Source organism: Papio anubis, chromosome X, assembly GCF_008728515.1.
Source record: "Papio anubis isolate 15944 chromosome X, Panubis1.0, whole genome shotgun sequence".
Lineage (NCBI taxonomy): Eukaryota > Metazoa > Chordata > Mammalia > Primates > Cercopithecidae > Papio > Papio anubis.
The window spans coordinates 38,570,357-38,585,008 of NC_044996.1; the positions used below are offsets into that span (position 1 = coordinate 38,570,357).

General features: G+C 39.4%; 1 protein-coding gene and 1 pseudogene across 2 annotated transcripts in view; one reads left to right on the plus strand and one right to left on the minus strand.

Annotated features, from left to right (window-relative positions):
- The window catches only part of LRCH2 (leucine rich repeats and calponin homology domain containing 2), a 128,160-nt gene that overhangs the window by 17,543 nt on the left and 95,965 nt on the right, over window positions 1–14,652 (plus strand). The window lies entirely within an intron of this gene.
- On the minus strand, window positions 333–1,191 carry LOC108583829 (annotated as a pseudogene).

Below are 14,652 nucleotides of genomic sequence, written 5' to 3' on the forward strand. Positions count from 1 at the left end.
CCCAGGGTCAAGCAACTCTCCTGCTTCAGCCTCCTGAGTAGCTGAAATTACAGGTGCCTGCCACCATGCCCAGCTAATTTTTGTACTTTTTTTAGTAAAGACGGGGTTTCACCATTTTGGCCAGGCCATTTTTTAACCAAGTCTTCCATTGATGGACACTTAGCTTGATTCTTTATCTTTGCTATTGTGAATAGTGCTGCGATAAACATATAAGTGCAGGTATCTTTTTAATATAATGATTTCTTTTCTTTCTTTTTTTTTTTTTTTTTCAATTTGAGAGCAGGTACTGTTTATTAACTGACCAGCTTAGAAAAATAATCATGGTAGACATCTTAGCTCATTCTTCTAATTAGCCTGTTGATCTGGTCCTCCCTGTTGCCAGCATCTCCACCTTCTACAAAATGGGTGATCTTTTTCTTCATTCTGCCTCATGGAGAAGATAATTTGAAGAGCCAGAGGAAGTTATTTGCTTCTTTGAAGCATTTTTCAACAGTATAGATCTCATGAATCAGATCCTTCATGCAGATGATGCCATATTTACTAAGAGATTGAGCAATCAAAGCGTTGTCTGTCAAAGCAGTTCACTTCTTAGTGAATTTGCCATAACCACACTTGTAGATGAGTTCATTTACTGACTTCAAATTTGGGTACCCCCTATGCAATATATGGCTCTACAATCTTCAGCATGTTAATTGAAGCCTTGTTGAGCTTCGCAGAGGTTCCATTGAAGATTTGATGAAGGTGAAGAAGCTGCAACACCTTTCGGACCTTTGGGCTCACACCGTTGATACCTCTGATCCTGATGACAAATGCCAATTTGGGTTCTGCAGGTACATAGAAGTTTCCAGCTTTTCTTGCCATCCTTGCCATTTGAAATTCAGTTCTGTACATCTGCCTATATTCGTTGTGACAGTGCTTCACTCTTTCATAGATAACCTTCCTCCTTGCCTTTCGAAGCATGTTTTGGTCAAACTTCTTTCTCAGGCACTTGATCTTCAGCTCTGCAAAATTCCTTTACTTTTTCTTAAGGGTTTCTGGCACACCAGGAACCTTCTTCATCTTCTCTTCTACACCCTCCATGGTTCCAGTTAGAAAAAGAGGATGATTTCTTTTCTTTTAGGTAGATACTTAGTAGTGGGATTGCTAGATGGAATGGTAGTTCTATTTTTAGTTCTTTGAGAAATCGTCATACTGTTTTCCTCAGGGGTTGTACTAATTTACATTCCCACTAACAATATATAAGTGTTCCCTTTTCTCCATATCCTCATCAACTGTTATTTTTTGACTTTTTAGTAATTGCCATTCTGACTGGTGTAGGGTGGTACATTGGCTGTCTCAAAATTTTGTCTGTTTTAATTTGTACTTCTCTGATGCTTAGTGATGTTGAGTATTTTTACATTTCATATTTTTCATTTTTTCATATTCTTTTTGGCCATTTGTATGTATATAACAAAAATGGTGCTTGCTTATTGTAGAAAATTTGGAAAATAGAAGCATAGGGAAGAAAATACAAATTGCTTCTTATTCCAGCAACCTTAAATAAACATTAATGTTTTGGTATATTTCCTTTATATTCCCAACACTCATCCTCTTGCACATACCTGTAGGTCTTTATAAATTTATGTAGGATCTTTAAAGAAAACTATTGCTGCATTTGGTGTATATAGTTTTACATTTTAAATGTTCTAGTTATTATACTGTGAGCATATTTCCAAACTAAGAAATCTAGTCTATAATATGATTTTTAAAGGCTACAGGATATTCCATGTTAAGGATGTAAAAATTGTTTAGCCTTTATCTTATTGTTGGACATTTAAGTTGTTTCTAATTTTTTACTATTTTAAATAATCCTGAAATATGCATATTTTTTACATATCGCTATTAGGTTTCAATCAAAAATTGCTATTAATTGAATTATTGGATCAATGATTATGAACAGTTTTAGGGACCTTGATTCACTTTGCCAAATTGCACTCCAGAAAAGTTACCTCATTTTGTATTCCCACCAATGATGTATGGAAGTGCCTAATTCAAAATAGCCTTGCCAACACCAAGTAATATCTTTAAAAACCTTTACATTTGATTAATGAATTATTTATTTATTTATTTATTTTTTTGAGATGAAGTCTTGCTCTGTCACCATGTCACCCAGGCTAGAGTTCAGTGGCACAATCTTGGCTCACTGCAACCTCTGCCTCCTGGGTTCAAGCGATTCTCCTGCCTTAGCCTCCTGGGTAGCTGGGACTACAGGCACACGCCACCTCACTTGGCTAATTTTTTATTTTTATTTTTTGTATTTTTAGTAGAGACGGGGTTTCATCATGTTGGCTAGGCTGGTCTTGAACTCCTGACCTCAAGTGATCCTCCGGCATTGACCACCCAAAGTGCTGAGAATACAGACGTGAGCCACCGCACCTGAACAAATTATGTTATCATAATTTTTACATTTATTTTGATTACAGTGAGGTTGAAGATATTTTCATATGCATCTTGGTCATTGATAGTTTTCGTTTTTCAAACTGTTTATGTCCTTGGCCTAGGTTTTATCTATGAGTTGTTGGTATCTTTTTGCTTTTTGATAGACTGAAGTTTTTCCTTCTTTTTATGTAACTTAACCTAGAAATCTTTTGTGTGTGAATTCTTTCTTTATATTAACACTTTGAAACTCCTTCCCCATTCTAATATTAGGTGACTAGTCACTATAATGTTTTTCTTAAAGCTTGATTTTCATGTTTATCTTTTTCTTCCATCTGGATTTTATTTTAGTAAAAGTTATGTGATAAAGCAATAGTATTTGTCTTGAAAATATAGTTATTCAATAGCTATTTAATAAGTAATACTACATTGATTTGAAATGACAAACATAATAAATTTTATAATGGTCGAAGTATAGTACCATTCTTAAATATCACTTTAATGTTTGAATGCTGTTACAGTGATTCATTAGTCATTATTTCTTGATGAAACTGAAAAACTTACTAGAATTTCCTACAGATAACTCTGCATAGAGCTGCCCCCCCCTCTTCTTTTAAATAAGGTCTTGTCTTTCCACGTGGCTTAATTGTTACAAGACTCACAGTTCTTTCTTTACTGAGCATGCACGTATCTGCCCTCTGGTTAGCAGCTGTGGTTTCCCCTTGCAATATCTCAATATCTGTTTTTGTTTGCACCTTTCCTTCTCAAAGTGCCTGTGCTCAAAATAAGCCTGCCATTATTGGTTGCTTCAGGTCAGTGAGATCTGCTTGTTATTGTTTATCATAATTGTTAACTTTGAAGCATTTTTTCCCAATGTCTACAAGTTATTTTTTCTCTCTGCAGCACTTGCGGTTAAAATTTTAATTCATCATGGAGTAGCTTACAAATTCTGTAATCCATACATCTTACTCGTTCAACAAGGTCTCAGTGTTACAGACTGTTCATTATTTTGTCCTGCACAACACCCTTCTAGGGAATACTGAATCAAGAAATCACCTGTCTTTGCAAAGGGCATCTGTTGAAGCAGATGCCAGAGCCATGGGGTTGTCATTTCCCATCAGGCTCCATCCAATATCAGTCTCTAATGTTTCAAAGACACTTTCCATCCTTGCATCGATAGACAACTGTGGTGCCTTCTGTTTTCTTGCTGCTTTTGTTTCTAGCCTTAACAGTTCTTTTAGAAAGAAAAATAGATGAGGAATTGCTAACATTTAAGAACATATTAATCAGATTTTATATACTGTAACTGCTCAACTTTGAGTAATAATATTAATAGTTACCAAAGAATAGAGAAAATTTATTTCTTTTTCATGTTAGGAAATAAGTATCTGAGTTGGTTGATTTTATGCACTCTCCTGGAGACATATTTCTGCTATATATTTTTTATGTTACAAGAAATGAATATAATGGTCTAATTTCCATCATTTTATTTTCTATCTTTATGAACATTACCTATCATTATGTACAAATCGACAATTTTCCCTTCATTTCTATTGATTATTTCTTCTAGGGATTTTAGGTTGTTGCAGAATATTTAGTCGTTACCAATAGCTCTGAAATAGTGAGGAATTAAGTGATTTTGGCACTATTTAATAGGTAGTAGTGGATTCAGAAATGAAGTTCAGATCCAGTCTAGTGTTCGTCTCCCCTCTTTTTTAGTCAGTGAGACTTCTGTGAACTTTGTGACATACCCCAAGGATGATGCTGTATTGGTCTAGCCACAAGAGCTTTATATTATAGAAACTACAATTTTAGTAGAACTAAATGGAGGTTTTTCTTTTTGCATTCTTTCACTGAAGTGTTACTATCTAAGCAGGAATTATTTGGTGTTGGAGTGGAGTAAGAATTGATATTACCTAGAGTTGGTGTCTGGTTGACCTTTTGGTTTACCCTAACATCTCATGCTTAATTTATAGTTAATGTTTAATGGAATTTTGTCGAATGGATGATAAAGGCTATTAGTCAAGTCAGGATGCTACCTGGCAAATATGGAGAATGAGGCTTGCAAGGTGAGGATCAGAATTTGCTTGCCTCTGTCACAGACTCTGGAAATGCAGGACCACAGATAATTTGATATTAAGATATTTGAATATTTTACCTTGCATGTTTTCTGTGGTTAGGCTGCAACTTCTAAGCCCTGCTGGAAAAGGAATGGTAATGTTCAAAGACAGTTCACCATGGCTTCGTATTTCTGCACATCTTACAAGTGAGGCACTAACTGCCCTGTGTTCTGAACTGTATTTTCAATGATGTTGGTACAGTGAACAACTTTGCAAGATAAACATATTGTTTGCCTTCAGAACAAAGTGCAGACTGGATGCAGTGGCTCACACCTGTAATCCCAACACTTTAGGAGGCCAAGGCAGGAGGATTGCTTGAGCCCAGGAATTTGAGACCAGCCTGGGCAACATAGCAAGACCCTGTCCCCCTGACCCTTTTTTTTGTTTTTTTTTTGTTTTTTTTTTTTTGTTTTTTTTTTTTTGAGACAGTGTCTTGCTCTGTTTCCCAGGCTGGAGTGCAGTGGCACACACGGCTCACCACAGCCTCAACCTCCTCAGGCTCAGGTGATCCTCCTGCCTCAGCCTCCCAAGTAGCTGGGACTATAGGTCCATGCCACCACACCCGGCTATTTTTTTGTATTTTTTGTAGAAATGGGGTTTTGCCATGTTGCCCAGGCTGGTCTCAAGCTCCTAGACTCAAGCAATACACCCTCCTCGGCCTCCCAAAGTGTTGGGATTATAGATATGAGCCACTGCTCCCGGCCAGGACCCTGTTTCTTAAAAAAATAGCCAAGCATGGTGGTGCATGCTTGTAGTCCCAGCTACTTAGGAGGCTGAGGCAATAGGACCGCTTTAGTCTGGGAGGTCAAGGCTGCAGTGAGCTGTGATCTCACCACTGCACTCCAGTCTGGGCGACAAAGCAAGATACTTTCTTAAAAAGCAAACAAATAAAACAAAAACAAACCAAAGCAAAGGCAGGATGAATTAGATAGTATTTCTCTCCAAAAGCAAAAGACAATCATGCTTAATTAAGTCCAATAAAATAAAGATAATGTCTCCCTTAGAACAAAAGGCAGGCATGCTTACTATGATAAAAGATTTGGGTTCCCTCAGCTCAGGTTCCTTTCCTATAATGTGATAATATTGCATGTGTATGCATCCATCTGGGCCCACCAATGTTGCCCCTGTGAGATTTTGGGGAGTAAGGGGAACTGAGCCAAATATGCTGTTCATGCCACTTGCTGTGTTGTGAGCAATAAAGGGCTCTGTCTCTCACACAGGAGTCTCATGTCTTCTGCTAGCATCTATACAACAGTGTTAGGCTAACATACTGGCTTACAAGTAGGGTAAAATCTGACCCTTCAGAGTTCTTGACAGGTACTCAGCACAATGATTTTGTCTATAAGATGTTATCCTCCTTTAGACAAAATTTATTTGACTAATTTTATTTAATTCTTGTTTATTGAATTGGTTAAAAATATTGAAAAAGTAATAACAGCCCATCTCTTTAAGTATCCGAGAAAGCTGTGTGTCATCTCAGATGAAACAATTTTGAATTGGTAAATTAGGAACAGCTGAGGGCTTTATAATAGTGTTCATTATTGTCTGAAACAAAAATTGAACCTAGCAGTAAGATTTACATTCTGCCTCCTATTGCAAGAAGCAATCTTGGTGGTGTGTGTGGATATTGTTAGGAGATTTAGAATTCTTCAGACCCTGGTTTGTGGTTGCAGTGGGATAGAATATTTGAGATGTGGGACAGAAGGTAGCGGTAGTGTGTTAGAGGACTGGAAAATCACACATAGAACATAGATTTTGAAGACACATGAGTTTGGAATCCCAGCGCTGTCAGTTATTACTAGTTTTTAATTTTTTTTTAGCTTTGGGAAGGCATGTCATTGAGTGTATCGTTGCTTCATATGTGTATTAGTCTGTTTTCATGCTGCTGATAAAGACATACCCGAGACTGGGCAATTTACAAAAGAAAGAAATTTGTTGGACTTACAGTTCCACGTGGCTGGGGAGGCTTCACAATTGTGGCAGAAGGTGAAAGGCACTTCTCACATGGTGGTAGACAAGAGAACAGAGCTTGTGCAGGGAACCTCCCCTTTTTAAAACCATCAGATCTCATGAAACTTACTATCATGAGAACAGCACGGGAAAGACCTGCCCCTATGATTCAATTATTTTCCATCAGTTCCCTCCCACAACACATGGGAATTCAAGATGAGAGTTGAGTGAGAACACAGCCAAACCATATAATTCTGCCCTTGACCCCTCTCAAATCTCATGTCCTCACATTTCAAAACCAATCATACCTTCCCAACAGTCACACAAAGTCTTAACTCATTTCAGTATTGACTCAAAAGTCCACAGTCCAAAGTCTCATCTGAGACAAGGCAAGACCCTTTTGGCTATGAGCCTGTAAAATCAAAAGCGAGTGAGTTACTTCCTAGATACAATGGGGATACAGGCATCTGGTAAATACAACCATTCCAAATGGGAGAATTTGGCCAAAATGAAGGGGCTACAGGCCCTGTGCAAGTTTGAAATCCAGTGGGGGAGTCAAATCTTAAAGTTCCAAAATGATCTCCTTTGACTCCATGTCTCACATCCAGGTCACGCTGATGCAAGAGGTGGGTTCCTATGGTCTTGGGCAGCTCCGCCCCTGTGGCTTAGCAGGGTACAGCCTCCCTCCTGGCTGCTTTCATAAGCTGGCACCGGGTGTCTGTGGCTTTTCCAGGTGCACGGTGCAAGCTGTCAGTGGATCTACCGTTGTGGGGTCTGGAGAACGGTGGCCCTCTTCTCATAGTTCCACTAGGCAGTGCCCCAGTGGGGACTTTGTGTGGAGGGTCTGACCCCACATTTCCTTTCTGCACTGCCCTAGCAGAGGTTCTCCATGAGGTCCCCACCCCTGCAGCAACGTTCTGCCTGGACATACAGGCATTTCCATACATTCTCTGAAATCTAGGTAGAGGTTCCCAAACCTCAATTCTTGACTTCTGTGCACCCGCAGGCTCAGCACCACATGGAAGCTGCCATGACTTGGGGCTTGCACCCTCTGAAGCCACGGCCCAAGCTGTACCTTGGCCCCTTATAGTCATGCCTGGAGTGGCTGGGACACAGGGCAACAAGTCCCTAGCCTGCACACCGTACAGGGACCCTGGGCCTGGCCCATGAAGCCATTTTTTCATCCTAGGCTTTCAGACCTGTGATGGGATGGGCTGCTGTTAAGACCTCTGACATGCCCTGGAGACATCTTCCCCATTTGCTTGGGGATTAACATTCGGGTCCTGGATACTTATGCAAATTTCTGCAGCCAGCTTGAATTTCTCCTCAGAAAATGGGATTTTCTTTTCTATCACATTGTCAGGGTGCAAATTTTCCAAACTTGTATGCTGTTTCCCTTTTAAAACTGAGTGCTTTTAATGGCACCCAAGTCACCTCTTGAATGCTTTGCTGCCTAGAAATTTCTTCCACCAGATACTCTAAATCATCTCTCTCAAGTTCAAAGTTCCACAAATCTCTCGGGCAGGGGCAAAATGCCACCAGTCTCTTTGCTAAAACATAACAAGAGTGTCACCTTTGCTCCAGTTCCCAACAAGTTCCTCATCTCCATCTGAGATCACCTCAGCCTGGATTTCATTGTCCATATCATTATTAGCATTTTGTTCAAAACCATTCAACAAGTTTCTAGGGAGTTCCAAACTTTCCCACATTTTCCTGTCTTCTTCTGAGCCCTCCAAACTGTTCCAACTTCTGCCTGTTACCCAGTTCCAGAGTCACTTCCACATTTTTGGGTATCTTTTCAGCAGTGCCCCACTCTACTGGTACCAATTTACTGTATTCATCCATTTTCATGCTGCAGACAAAGACATACCCGAGACTGGGCAATTTACAAAAGAAAGAGGTTTATTGGACTTACAGTTCCATGTGGCTGAGGAGACCTCACAATCATGGTGGAAGGTAAAAGGCACATCTCACATGGTGGCAGACAAGAGAATAGAGCTTGTGCAGGGAACCTCCCCTTTTTAAAACCATCAGATCTTGTGAGACTTACTCACTATCATAAGAACAGCATGGGCAAGACTTGCCCCTATGATTCAATTAACTCCCACCGGGTCCCTCCCACAACATGTGGGAATTCAAGATGAGATTTTGGTGGGGACATGGCCAAACCATATCAACATGTTAAATGAGAAACAGTAACTACCTTACAAAATTGTTAAAAGGATTAGAAATAATCTATGCAAAGTGCATGGTATTGTGATCTAGCATATAGGGTGTCTGTGTATAATATTTCCCTCAATTCCACTTAGGTTATTCTTGATGTGAATTTAGAGTTCTGATTTCAAGTTATTTCTCCATTAACTCCCATGTTCCTTCAAGCAGACAATTCTATGGTGATTACTGTAACGATGAAGATGTGTTCAAACAGCACACTTCATTATTAGGAATTTTATCAGAGGTAAAAATCACATGGCCCTCTCCTTAATGTGTCTGTTTAATTTCCCTCTGCTTTCCTCTTATAAGGATACATGTGATGGCATTTTTAGGGCCAGAGGTAAAAGTGTGTCAGGCTTTCAAATATTACCTAGGATTTTTTTTAAAAGGAGAGACTATGGTAATCTATATTATTAAACAGCACTTAAACTCAAGTTTAACAATTTGTGCAAAAAACTCTCTCTACCCATTTGTACACTGAATACGATAAGACTATAATTAGTACAGTATAATAGTATAATTTCTGAAAGTCATTTTGTATATTTGGCAGAAATGGTAGCCAGTGGGCCAGGAATTTCAATGGGCAGCAAGCAGATAGACCAATCTGTGGCTCTGTGGCTGCAGCTTGGGAGACAGCAAACAGATTTCTATTCCATCTGACTCCTCTCCTTCTCTAGCTTCCTTGGTCTCTCAAGCTCAAGAGTGATACAGAACATAATTTAGATTGGGTTACTTAAGATTATTGACCAAGGTCTCTAATAGACTCCCAGCAGTTTTACAAGGAATGTCTTGAAGGAAGGCAGGAAACAGTACATAGCAATCTGTCTACTGTTGATTTACTGCCAATACTGGATTTTATGATTAAAAATGAGACAAGAAAAACAGCTCAGTGGTTATAAAGGTGCTTATCCCTTTGGATACTAATTAACTGAGGTATCGATACTGCACAAGAAAAAAATACACAGCTATATAATTAAAAATATTTACAATCATTCTCTTACTAATCCCAATAAACTATCATTATGGTGTGTATTAGTTTCTTGTGCCTGCCATAACAAATTATCACAAACTTAATGATTTAAAAAACAAATTTAGTCACTCACAGGTTTGGAGACTGGAAGTTAGAAGCGAATTTAATTGAGCTAAAATCAAGGTTTTGGCAGGGCTGCACTCTCTATGAGGAGGCTCTAGGGGAGAATCCATTCCTTGCCTCTTCTAGCTTCTGATGGCTACTGGCATTGTGTGGCAGAATTATTCCAGTGGCTCCCTCCTTCTCCACGTGGCCCCCTCTTCAGTCTGTGTAGTTTACCCGCTGCTTTACTCTTACAAGGATACATGTGATGGCATTTAGAGTCCACATGGATGATGCAGGCTAATCTCATCACAAGATTCTTAATTACATCTGTAAAAACTTTAGCATATAAGATAACACTTACAGGTTCCAGAATTAGGATCTGATATCTTCAGCCTACGATAGGAAGATAAATACACGTTTTAATGTCCTTTTTTATGTGGAAAAGGTGAAACATTTTTATAATTTTATAATTGTCTTTTCCCAAGTGCTGTTTGTTGCCTAAGAAAGTAGGCTTTGAAATTGTTGTGAAGTGAATCTTCCATGGAGGAATAAATGAGCAGTTTTCCAATTTTTATTTATTTTTATTTTTTGAAAAAGACAGGGTCTCACTCTGTCACCCAGGCATGAGTGCAGTGGCATGATCATGGCTCACTGCAGCCTCAACCTCCTGGGCTCAAACCATCCTCCCACCTTAAGAGTAGCTGGAACTACAGGCATGCACCAAGCCCAGCTACTTTTTGTATGTTTTTGTAAAGATAGGGTTTTGCCATATTGCCCAGGCTGGTCTGGAACACTTGGGCTCAAATGATCCCCCAACCTGGCCCTCCCAAAGGCCTGTAATCCCAACAGGCCACCAACTACACCCAGCTGGTTTTTTCCCCCAGTTTTTAGGTGGAATTTTTATTTATTTAATTTTTTTGCTGGAACTCAATTAAAATACCAGTTTTGCATGTATTTCTCAATTATTTGTTCATTATTAGTCATATTTTTCTAGTTGCCCTATTGTACATGTTAAGTGATTTTTAATGTTTAAAAAGCTCCTTTATTGTATATCACAAGATAAACATTTTAAATCAGTTTAAATTTTATTCATTATAGTGATATAAAAGTTAATCTTCACTTTTTTGATGGAAAATATGAGATGCTGTTAGTGTGAGATAGTTCAAGAAATTAAGATACAAATAGTTTTGTGTTATTTCCCATCTTTCTTTCCACGGTTGTATTTTTTTGGCACTGTTACTGTATTTACTCAGTACTTTAAAAAGGACGTTCATAATGATTTAAAATCTGAAACACCTAAGAATTAGATTTTGCCGAGACCAGCTCGGTTGTGCAGACCTTAAACCAGTGGCACTAGAGGAATTGAAGACACACACACAGAAATATAGAGTGTGAAATGGGAAATCAGGGGTCTCACAACCTTCAGAGCTGAGAACCTTGAACAGAGATTTACCTGTATATTTATTGACAGCAAGCCAGTGATAAGCATTGTTTCTATAGATTATAGATTAACTAAAAGTATTCCTTGCAGGAAACAAAGGGATGGACTGAAATAAAGGGATGGGTCTGACTAGTTATCTGTGGTAGGAGCATCTCCTTAAGGCACAGATCGCTCATGCTATTGTTTGTGGTTCAGGAACACCTTTAAGTGGTTCTCCACCCTGGGTGGGCCGGGTATTCCTTGCCCTCATTTCGGCAAGCCCACAACCTTCCAGCGTGGGCTTCATGGCCATCACGAACATGTCACAGTGCCGCAGAGATTTTGTTAATGGCCAGTTTTGGGGCCAGTTCATGGCCAGATTTGGGGGCCTGTTCCCAACAAGATTTATTATTCTTTATTTGATTTAACTCCATTAAATAAGAATAATCATTATAATTTTAAATGGTATTTAGTAAATAAATACATGGAATCATCCAGAAAATAGTTTATGAATGCACATTTAATTAAATTCCCTAAAGGAGCTTATAATGTTACTTTGTAATTTAACTAAATAATCTTTTATTTGAAGGGGAATGAACATCAAAGATTATGAAAAATGTGTAGATTAGTAATGTCTTGATATTATTTAAATCATTAAATTATTCTTGTTATTAATACTGATGATTTAGTATTTTTTTTCTGTCCCTTTTTTGTAGTTTGCTTTTTTCATATGTTATTTTTCAGAAGTTTTAGGTTTACAAAAAAATTGAGCAGATAGTACAGTTACCCCATACTCCTTTTCTCCAGCTCATAGTTTTCCTATTTTTAGCATCTTATATTTTTGTAATGTGTTTTTACAATTAACGAACCAATATATGGTACACTTGATGATTACGAAAATTGATGAAGCTATACTTTATTATTAAAGTCTATACATTAGGGTTCAGTCTTTGTGTTGTATAGTTGTATGTGTTTTGACAAATGCATGTGTCATGTATGCATCATCACAGTATCACATAGAAGAGTGTAACTGCCCTGAAAATTCTGTGTTCCATGTATTAATCACTCTTTGATATGGTTTAGCTCTGGGTCCCCACCCAAATCTCATATTGAATTGTAACCACCATGTGTCGGGGTAGGGACCTGGTAGGAGGTGATTGGATCATGAGAGTGGTTTCCCCAATACTGTTCTCATGATAGTGAGTTCTTATGAGATCTGATGGTTTATAAGTGTGTAGCATTCTCCTCCTGCCCTCTGCCTTGTGAAGAAGGTGCTTGCTTCTTCTTCACCTTCTGCCATGATTGTGTTTCCTAAGGCCTCCCCAGCCATGCAGAACTGTGTGTCAATTAAACCTCTTTTCTTTATAAATTACCCATTCTCAAGTGGTTTTATATCACAGTGTGAGAATGGACTAATACAGAAAATTGTTACTAAAGAAGTGGGGCATTGCTATAAAGATACTTGAAAATATGGAAGCAACTTTGGAACTGGGTAATGGGCAGAAGTTGGAACAGTTTGGAGGGCTCAGAAGAAGACAAGAATATGATGTGGGAAAGTTTGGAACTCCCTAGAGACTTGTTGAATTGTTATGACTAAAATGTGATAGTGATGTGGACAATGAAATCCAGGCTGAGGTGGTCTCAGATGGAGATGAGGAACTTACTGGGAACTGAAGTAAAAGTCACTCTTGCTGTGCTTTAACAAGGAGACTGATGGCATTTTGCTCCTGCCCTAGAGATCTGTAGAACTTTGAACTTAAGAGACATGATTTAGGGTATCTGGCAGAAGAAATTTCTAAGTAGAAAAGCATTCAAGATGTGACCTGGCTGTTTCTGAAAGTGTTCAGTCATATGCATTCACAAAGAGGTGGTCTGACATTGGAACTTAATGTTTAAAAGGGAAGAAAAGCATAAAAGTTTGGAAAATTTAAAGCCTATATGATGGAAAAGAAAAACCGATTTACTGGGAAGTAATTCAAGCCTGCTGCAGAAATTTGCATAAGTAAAAAGGAGCCAAATGTTAATTGTCAAAATCATGGGGAAAATGTCTCCAGGGCATTTCAGAGATCTTCACAACAGCCCTTCCCATCACAGGCCTGGAGGCCTAGGAGGGAAAAATGGTTTCACGAGCTGGGCCCAAGGCCCTACTGCTCTGTGCAGCCTCATGACATGGTGCTCTGTGTCCCAGCCACTCCAGCTTCAGCTGTGGTTAAAAGGGGTCAAGGCACAGCTCATAATGTTGCCTCAGAGGGTGCAAGCCTCAAGCCTTGATGGCCTCCACATGGTGTTCAGCCTGTGGGTGCTTAGAAGACAGGAACTGGGGTTTGGGAACCTCTGCCTAGATTTCAGAAGCTGTATGGTAATGTCTGAATGTCCAGGAAGAAGTCTGCTGCAGGGAGAGAGCCCTCATGGGTGACCTCTACTAGGACAGTGTAGAGGGGAAATGTGGGGTTGGAGACTCACACAGAGTCCCCATTGGGGCACTGCCTAGTGAAGCTGTGAGAAGATGGCCACTATCCTCCATACCTCCAGACTGACAGCTTGTACCAAGCACCTGGAAAAGCTGCAAGCACTCAATGCCAGCCCCTGAAACTAGCCACGGGGCTATACCCTGAAGACCCACAAGGGTAGAGCTATGCAAGGCCTTGGGAACCCACCCCTTCCATCAGTGTACCCTGGATGTGAGACATGGAGTCAAAGGAGATTATTTTGGAACTTTAAGTTTTAATGACTTCCTCATTGTATTTTGGACTTGCACGGGGCCTGAGGCCCTTTCATTTTGGCCAATTTCTCTCATTTGGAACGTGTGTATTTATACAATGCCTGTACTCCCATTGTATATAGGAAGTAACTAACTTGCTTTTGATTTTACAGACTCATAGGCAGAATGGGACTTGCCTTGTCTCAGATGAGACTTTGGAGTTGGACTTTTGACTTAATGCTGGAATTAGTTAAGACATTTGGGGACTGTTGAGGTGGAATAATTGTATTTTGCAGTGTGATAAGGAAATGAGATTTGGGAAGGGCTGTGACAGAATGATATGGTTTAGCTCTGTGTCCCCACTTGGGTCTCATATCGAATTGTAATCACCATGTGTCAGGGGAGGGAGCTGGTGAGAAGTGATTGGGTCATGGGACTGGTTTCCCTCATGCTTCTCTCATGGTAGTGAGTGAGTTCTTACAAGATCTGATGGTTTATAATTATGTAGCGGTTCCCCTGCCCTGCCCCCCATCTTGTGAAGAAGGTGCTTGCTCTTCCTTTGCCTTCTGCCGTGATTGTAAGTTTCCTGAGGCCTCCAAGCTATGTGGACTGTGAGTCAATTAAACCTCTTTTCTTTATAAATTACTCAGTTTCTGGTAGTTCTTTATAGCAGTGTGAAAATGGACTAATACTCTCTTCCTCTTCCCTTATTCCCTCTTTTCCTCCCAAATCCATGGCAACTATTAATCTTTCTACT